The sequence below is a fragment of the Eptesicus fuscus genome, chromosome 9 (genome assembly GCF_027574615.1).
Source record: "Eptesicus fuscus isolate TK198812 chromosome 9, DD_ASM_mEF_20220401, whole genome shotgun sequence".
NCBI lineage: Eukaryota > Metazoa > Chordata > Mammalia > Chiroptera > Vespertilionidae > Eptesicus > Eptesicus fuscus.
The window spans coordinates 93,012,329-93,020,990 of NC_072481.1; positions in this window are offsets into that span (position 1 = coordinate 93,012,329).

Below are 8,662 nucleotides of genomic sequence, written 5' to 3' on the forward strand. Positions count from 1 at the left end.
AATAGAGGATTCTAGGAAAAAATCTAAACTCTTTGGCAACAGTGGATTCATCAGTCATTGTAGAGTGAAAAATCAATAGACATTCATTTGTTTCAGTGTTTGGTTATACTTTTTTATTTTGCAATAAGTCCTTTTAGCAAATATTAGCTCAAAATTAAGTACTGAATTTTCATATCTCAAGAAATAGAATGTGTAATGTGCATTAAATGTTTTTTGCCCCCCACCACTGGTAGCATAGTATTATCTCTCACCACGTGAAGACCAGAAGATGTAACTCTATAAGGGACTACCACTATCTCCTGCAAAAGTTAACAGTTATTTTAAGAAAATTCTATGCAAAGACAACAACCTAACAAGTGCAGCTACAGGGGTGCATTTACACACGAACATGAAGCACAAAGTTCATTTCAGTTATTCTAAGTTATTTTCTGTCATTTCCAAAAAGTAAAGCAATGCATGAAAGTGTTGGCTCCATTAGCAGAAGGAAAACTTAACATTTTGCTAAACCCAGTTTCATCAAGTGCTTCAAATAAAAAAGTAATTTAAGTTGTTCATTTAATTCATGGATAAAATAAAAGTTGAGCTTCTGGAAGTTGGCTCTTTCAGAAGTGAAATATGTAATATTTAGTGAATGAAATTGTTATAAATTCAGTGAAAATGTGCATCTGAAGATTTTGTAATGACAATGAGTCCAATGTTGTTGGAACACAATCCTGTTTAAAAGCAATACTCTTAGTAAATTAAAAACCTCTGGAGAGGAAGCAACATTGGAGTTGGTTTTGATGTACACACAATTCAGATTGCATTCATTGTTTGCATTATTCTTCTACTCAAGTTAGGATCCATAGTTGTCCAGATTTGCAAATATTCTTTATATAATTACAATCACAAAATATCTGTGATGAAACTGCTGGTTAATACAAAAAATATGTCTACATGTCAGTATATGCTTTCCTTTTTGTTGCCCATGAACAAATTGAATATAGTTATGTGTGCACTTTTGCAAAATTATTTGAAATTAGCCTAAATATTCTATGATGATAAACCTTCGTTGAACTGAGTCCTTTAAATTCTAGGTGCATTTTATTAAAAATCAATTAAAATAACGAATCAAAATATTCAAAGAGTGAAGTACCAAATTTTAATTTCACAATGATTTCTAAATCTTAAAAAACAAAATGTGGGAACAGGAAGACAAAGTTGTACGTACCAAAACAAGAGAGAAAGAAAACAAATTGAATAACATGAGCTCAATGGTATACAGGACTTAATCCTAAAATTGTATCATTGAATTTTTTAATATCTTGACTCTTTAGATAGAGTTCCTATTTATAACTGGGTAAATCTACAGTCAATATTAGAATGCAATAAAACTAAAAAAGGAAAAAAATAGCATATAAATTTGGTGTAAATATCAAAAGAATTATATAGATAAATTATTTTATATGTTTTGTCCAATAAAAGTATGTGGAAAATAAACATGCTGGGTGGAGGCAAGAAGACTACAACTATGAAAATATTCTGACAAATATTTATACATTTTAATACGAAAAATATACAATCAAGAAGAGCTTTCATTTCTCAGAATTTGCTGTGAGCTTCCCAGGTCCCTCAGCATCTGAAAAAGGAGTGCTTCCTCACTGAAAAGGGCTCTAGTTGATGCAGGACTGGTGGCATAATTTGCAGGGTCTGTGCAAAAGTGGAAACACAGGACCCTGTGTTCAAAAATTATTAAGAATTTCAAGACAATGAGAAAAGATAATTCAACCAAATGTAGCCCTTCTGAGAGGGTCCTGAGTGGTGACTACAAAGGTCACATGCCTGGGAAGCCAAGAATTCTGGTCAACAGACAGGAGGAGTCATTGATGATGATAACAATGCAATGTATGAAATATTGTACAGGCAAATTTATTTTAAAATTTTAATAAGAACATATTGAAAAAATATTTTAAAGAAAATACCAGTTATATTTATTACAAGCAGATTCAGCTAAGAAACAGATTAAAATATCTAAATGTGTACCAATAATTATTCTGCTCATTTATAAACATTTAGAGAATTAATATACTTTAAATTTTCAAAAATTTACACTAATATGTTAAATTGGACCTTGTGAAAGGATAATTTTTTAAAATGTTTTTTAAAATTGATTTTTTTTTTTTTTTTTTTTAGAGAGAGAAGAAGGGAGAGGAATAGAGAGAGAGAAAGAAACATCAATGAGAAAGAAACATCTATCCGCTGCCTCCTGCACTCCCCCTACTGGGATTCCAGCCCACAATCCAGGCATGTGCCCTGACCGGGAATCCGAACTCTGGCCTCCTGGTTCATAGGTTAATACTCAAGCACAAAGCCATGACAGCTGTGCACTTGTAAACATTCCTAGAGTGAAAGTTATGAAGAGTTCAAAAGGTGAGCAGCTTGAGTGTGAAAGGGAGGGAGTAGAGCCCTTCTACGAACAAGACCCCTATTTCCCTAGAGTCATTAAACCCGAAGGGAGGAGGGGTATGCAAGAATGTAGCCTTGAAAGTAGTTTATCTTGTCTTGCAGTTTGAACAGAAGGGCTGTTTGAACCAGAGGAGCTAACAATCTTGGAGTTTAATTACCAGGTGCTTCTCATAAATTGTGGAAGGCTACAGCAAGGAAAAAGGAAGGCCTTTTTTTTTTTTTCCTTGTTCTCACATTCAGTGTTGGTGAGGAGGTGAAGAAAAGGGAACCCTTTTGCACTGTTGGTGGAAATGCACATTGGTGTTAGAACAACCATATGATCCAGCACTTCCATTTCTGGGTATTTATTTGAAGGAAATGAAATCACTATTTTGAAAAAATATCTGGGACTCCCATGTTCATTGTAGCATTACTTACAACTAGAGGCCTGGTGCACAAAATTCTTGCACTTAAGTGGGTCCCTCAGCCTGGCCTGTGCCCTCTTGCAGTCTGGGAGCCCTCGGGGGATGTCTGACTGACGGCTTAGCAATGCTGCAGAGTGGAAGAGGCTCCCACCACTACTGCTGCCAGTAGTGAGAGCCCACTGACCACCATGGGGCAGCTCCCGCATTGGGTGTCAGTGTGTTCATAGTGACTGCTCATTCTGCCATTCGGTTTATTTGCATATTAACCTTTTATTATATAGCCTTTTATCATATCATGCACTCAATGGGGGGGGGGTTTCCTCAGCCTGGATTGTGCGAGGGCACAGGTCAGGCCGAAGGACCCCACTGGTGCAGAATTGGGAGGATTGGGGCCGGGGAGGGATGCAGGAGCTTGGCCAGCTGGGGAGGGACCGCAGGAGGGCTCCAGGGCATGTCTGGCCCATCTTGCTCAGTTCCGATTGGCCGGACTCCAGCAGCAAGCTAACCTACTGGTCAGAACATCTGCCCCCTGGTGGTCAGTGCACATCATAGCGAGTGGTTGAGCAGCCTTAGCATATCGTTAGCATATTATACTTTGATTGGTTGAATGGCTGACCGGACAACCGGACACTTAGCATATTAGGCTTTTATTATATAGGACTAGAGGCCCAGTGCATGAAATTTGTGCATGATGGGTTGGGGGGTGTCCCTCAGCCTGGACTGCACCCTCTCGCAATCTGGAACCCCTCGGGGGATGTCCGACTGCCTCTCGCAACCCAGGACCACTGGCTCCTAACCACTTACCTGCCTGACTGCCTGCCTGATTGTCCCTAACCCCTTGCCTGCCTACCTGATTGCCCTTAACCACTCACCTGCCTGCCTGATCACCTCTAACCACTTGCCTGCCTGATTGCCCCTAACCCCTCTGCTTGCCTGCCTGATTGCCCCTAACCCCTCTACCTGCCTGCCTGATCACCCCTAACCACTTGCCTGCCTGATTGTCCCTAACCCCTCTGCTTGCCTGCCTGATTGCCCCTAACCACTCTGCTTGCCTGCCTGATTGCCCCTAACCACTCTGCCTGCCTGCCTGATCACCCCTAACTGCTTGCCTGCCTGCCTGATCGCCCCTCACCACCTCTGCCTCAACCCTACCACAGCGGCTTCATCTGGAAGGACGTCCAGAATGACGTCCAGAAAGTTGTTCAGCTGTCCAGTCTAATTAGCATATTATGCTTTTATTAGTATAGACTAGAGGCCCGGTGCATGAAATTCGTGCACTGGGGAGGGTGTCCCTCAGCCCAGCTTGCACCCTCTCTAATATGGGACCCCTCGGGGGATGTCCAACTGCAGGATTAAGCCCGATTCCACAGGAATCGGGCCTAATCCTGCAGTTGGACATCCTTCTCACAATCCGGGACTGCTGGCTCCTAACCGCTCACCTACTTGCCTGATTGCCCCCTAACTGCTTCCTTGCTGGCCTGATTGACCCCTAACTGCTCCTCTGCGGGCCTGATTGCCCCCAAATACCCTCCCCTGCTGGCCTGATCACCCCCAAGGCTTTTATTAGTATAGATATGACCCTGCACAGAAAATTTTACTAACCCTGCTTTACAATAAGGGCTTGACGATTGAATCATTAGGACCAGACACCAAGATTTCCTTTCTTTGAATAGTGGAGGGAATACTTATCTTGTCTTTAAGTTGCCCGGAAATTAAAATGAGATAATGACTTAGGAAAGTATAAAAGCACCACATAAAGACAACTGTCTTTTTAATGAAGTGGCAAAATGAAAAACACTTTTTATTCTCCCCTTCCTTCCTTTACAGCTTTTATTTAAACTTTGAAATTTATAAAAATTTCACTCCAATTTTCATTTCTTTACATTCAACATTATTTTGTATTGGTTTCAGGTTTTATATTAGTTACAGAATAGTGGTTAGACAATCATATACTTTACAAAGTGTTCCCCGATATTTCTAGTACCCACCTGGCATCATACCATCATTACAACACTACTGACTATATTCCCTATTTAAGTGACAATGGGTTTCAGGTTCCTTTCAATCTTTCTTTTGTGTTTTTTTGTCCTTCCTTTTCTTTCTCACTTCTTCCCTCATTTTCTTTATATAGTATCTCAATTGGCCATCAAAGCTCAGTGAAGGCACTGGGACACGCTTCATCCATTTTACAGACCAGGAAACTGAGGCCAATTCCAGTTGGCTGTGGAACTTGACTCAGGAAGCCCTCAGAGCCATGCTCTTTGCGCTTCCTAAGGGGCAGCGGCCCAGCAAACAGAACAAACCTTCCAGCCAGGCTTCCGAGCCTCTTTCTCAAGCACCTCTTCATTGCGGATGCTCCACATTCTTTCCTCTCACCCCATTCTTTACTGCCCGCCCTTCTCCGAAGCAGGTGGAAGGCTTCCCACTCACTGCCTAGGCATGCTCTGCTATGGGGCAGGGTGTAGCGAGCTTGCTTTTGGGTGAAGGCAGGAGCAGTAATCACTGCCTCTGAAGTGTGAAGGCCGCCTGAGCGAGGCCCATTAACACTGGGAGCTTCTCTGAATCATGTCAGTCAGTCCAGTACCCTGCAATGCAGCACCCCTTCACTGAGGTGGCTCCACCCCTCAACCCCCGCCTCAGGGGTGAGGGTCCTTGCCCCTCTGCCAGGAGTCCTTCCATGCCCCTTGACCCCTGGCTGGGCCCACCCACCTCTTGGGGGCACTGCAGAACCTCTGTCTCTCTGCAGATGAGGCAGATCCCTGCCCTAGGTCTCCGCAAAGCTATGAATCTGTGGCCAGAGGCCTGGTCTGGGTCTCAGCAACCACATGCCTGCAATGTTCCCAGGGACCCTGAGAAGGGCTGGGCGAGTCCTGCCACGCCCCCCCAGGGTGGCGATGGCCCCCGGATCCCCCGGGAGCGCCTGGCTCAGCCCGGACTCGCCCCCCCAGGGTGGCAATTGCTTGGCTCAGGACCCCTGGCAGCCCAGCAGCGCCTGGCTCGGACCGGACACGCCGCCCCAGTGGTGATCGCCGCCTGGGGACCCCCGGCAGCACCTGGCTTGGACCGGACACGCCCCCCCGGGTGGCGATCGCCTGGCTCGAGACCCCCGGCAGCGCCTGGCTCAGACCGGACATGCCCCCCATGGCGATTGCTCCCAGGACCCCCGGAACTAAGGATTGGGTGCCGCCATCTTGGTCTTCTCAACGGCCGGATAGGCCACCCGGAGTCCCGCCCCCAGCCTCTCGCAGGCCCAATCATGGGCATAGCGGAGGTGCGGTCAATTTGCATGTTTCTCTATTATAAGGTAGGATAGCCAAGACGTGGGAGCAACCTAAGTGCCCACATGGTTGAATGGATAAGGAGGATGTGATATATATAATGGGATATTATCCAGCCATATAAAAGGAAATCCTGCCATTTGCAACAACATGGATAGATCTTGAGGGCATTATGCTAAGTGAATTATTTTAGACAAAGAAAGGCTAATACGATGTGATGTCACTTTTATGTGTAACCTAAAACAAACTAACAAACAAAAAATTCATAGATGCAGTGAACAGATTGCTTGGAGTGGGTGGGTGAGTGAAATGGGTGAAGCTGGTCAAATGGTACAAACTTCCAGTTACAGTATAAGATAAATAATTCCTGGGAATGTAATGTACAGCACGGTTATTATATTTTATTTTTAAAAATATTTTTATTGATTTCAGAGAGGAAGAGGGAGAAATAGAAACATTGATGGTAAGAGAATCATTAATCAGCTATCTCCTACACACCCCCTACTGGGCATTGGGCCCACAACTTGGGCATGTGCCCCAACCGGGAATCAAACTGTGACCTCCTGGTTCATAAGTTGATGCCCAACTACTGAGCCACGCCAGCAGGACAATGGTGACTACATTTTAAAAAGAAAAGAAAAGAACAGACCCCACCCACAATATTTAAATATAGCAGAAAGCTTTTATTTCCTATAGGTTTTTAATATTTTTTATTGTACAAGAATACCAGTTCATTGTAGAAAAATTTAAACATACTATATTTATCAAAATAATTAAGCAAAAACTACCCCCAATACTGAAACCTCCTTTAAACATATCAGTGTTTAGATGCCTTGCAGCTCGTCTAGTGCCTGGGAGCCAACGAGATTGTGGATCACTGCTCAACATGCTTCCAGCAGCCAGATCCTGGGTCCTGTCCACTGTGGAACAAACCTTTATAAATTCAGTGACACCCCCACTAGGAAGGGAGCCCATCTGGGCTCAGGCTCGGGAGGCCTCTGGCGGTGCGTCCACATTCCAGCTCGTAGCCCCACACCCACCTGGCAGGGACACCCAGGGGCATGTCCTGATACCCCGGCTCCCTGCTGCCCACTAGCCAGCATATGAGATCAGGTTATGCATGAGCTTGAGCGTGGGCCTCCTGCCCCAGCCCCTTCCTCCCAGACCCTGGGCCTCCACACATCCAGGTGCCAGGCATCCATCTATCTCTGTCACCCTGGTGGCCCTCCTCTGAGAATGGCAATGGGATCAGCAGGGTCAGGCTCACAGCACCTCCCTCCCTCTGGCACTGCCCTGTGGCTCGGTTCCTAAGAGCCTCTGCTGCTCTGGGCCCCAGATCCACACCCAGAGCCCTGTTCTGGGTCCAGCTCGAGACCCACCTTTCAGATGGGAAACAGCAGAGAAAGGAGACTCCTGATAATACAGGGATCTCTCCTGCTCTCCTGCACTGCTTTGCTGCCAACTGTCTTACTGGTGGGAGGTGTGGTCTCTCCACTCAGCCTCTCATACAGATGCCCAGGGTAAGGCACAGCCCCTCAAAAGGAAGGCGAGATTCACAGTCATCAGTACTGACCGTAGACCCTGGTTGTACCCCTTTGCTAGCTTCCAGAAGTTTGTTCAGGCTAGCCCAGGACCTCAGCTCCCTCCTGGGTTTACTCACTGCTGGGGATTAAATAAAATCATCTAGTAAAACCACTAATGCTAAGCAGGTGCTCAGGAAACATTTGGGAATGGGTGAGACGACTTTCTCCCAGCATTACCCTGGGAGGCCCGTGTTTTGTAGAAACCTGGCACAACATACAGTTGTGTATTCTGCTGCAATCTCATCGAAGATGTGGAAGCTTATTCAGGTGACGGTGCCTTTTAATAAAATCATGCATCAAGTGATAACTCTTCAAAGGCACTGTAACAGTCAGCTAAAGTAAAAGCTCAATGAGACCCAAATTGCCTCTTGGAGCAGAACGTGTTGTTTATTCTACGCACATTATGTTTTCTTTTTCACAGTGAAGTTCTTACCTGTATACAGGTCTGTAACAACTACTGGCTTTCATTTTCACAGCTTACCACTGATGTTCCTGAAGCTTCCCATCCAGGGAAAGGGCAGACAGATGCCTGAGACCTGCAGGCTGAGGGACCTGCATGCTGAGGACTATTGCACTACACACGGCAAATATGCTTAATGCTGAGTAGAGGCGGGTGACAAAACCAGCCACCCCCCTCACAACCCTTTCCTCTTCCCATCCCACACACAGCATCAGTGTTTCCTCAGTCCCAGGCTCTCCCAAGGCGAAGTGGCTGAGAAAGTGCACCAGCGACAGAACGCAAATACGCATCACAGCAGTTCCGGTCTAGGGAGACCAGGCTCCTGCTGGCTGCAAGTAGGCCAGTGTGGCTGTCCCCAGAACATAGCACAGCGCTCCCACTGCACCTCAAAGGTCAATTGGCTTCTGTATCACTGAGCATAGGGATCACATTTCCAGCAAGTAGCACAAGTGGCTGCAGAAACCTTAGCCGCCTCTTTCCTAATACCTGCAG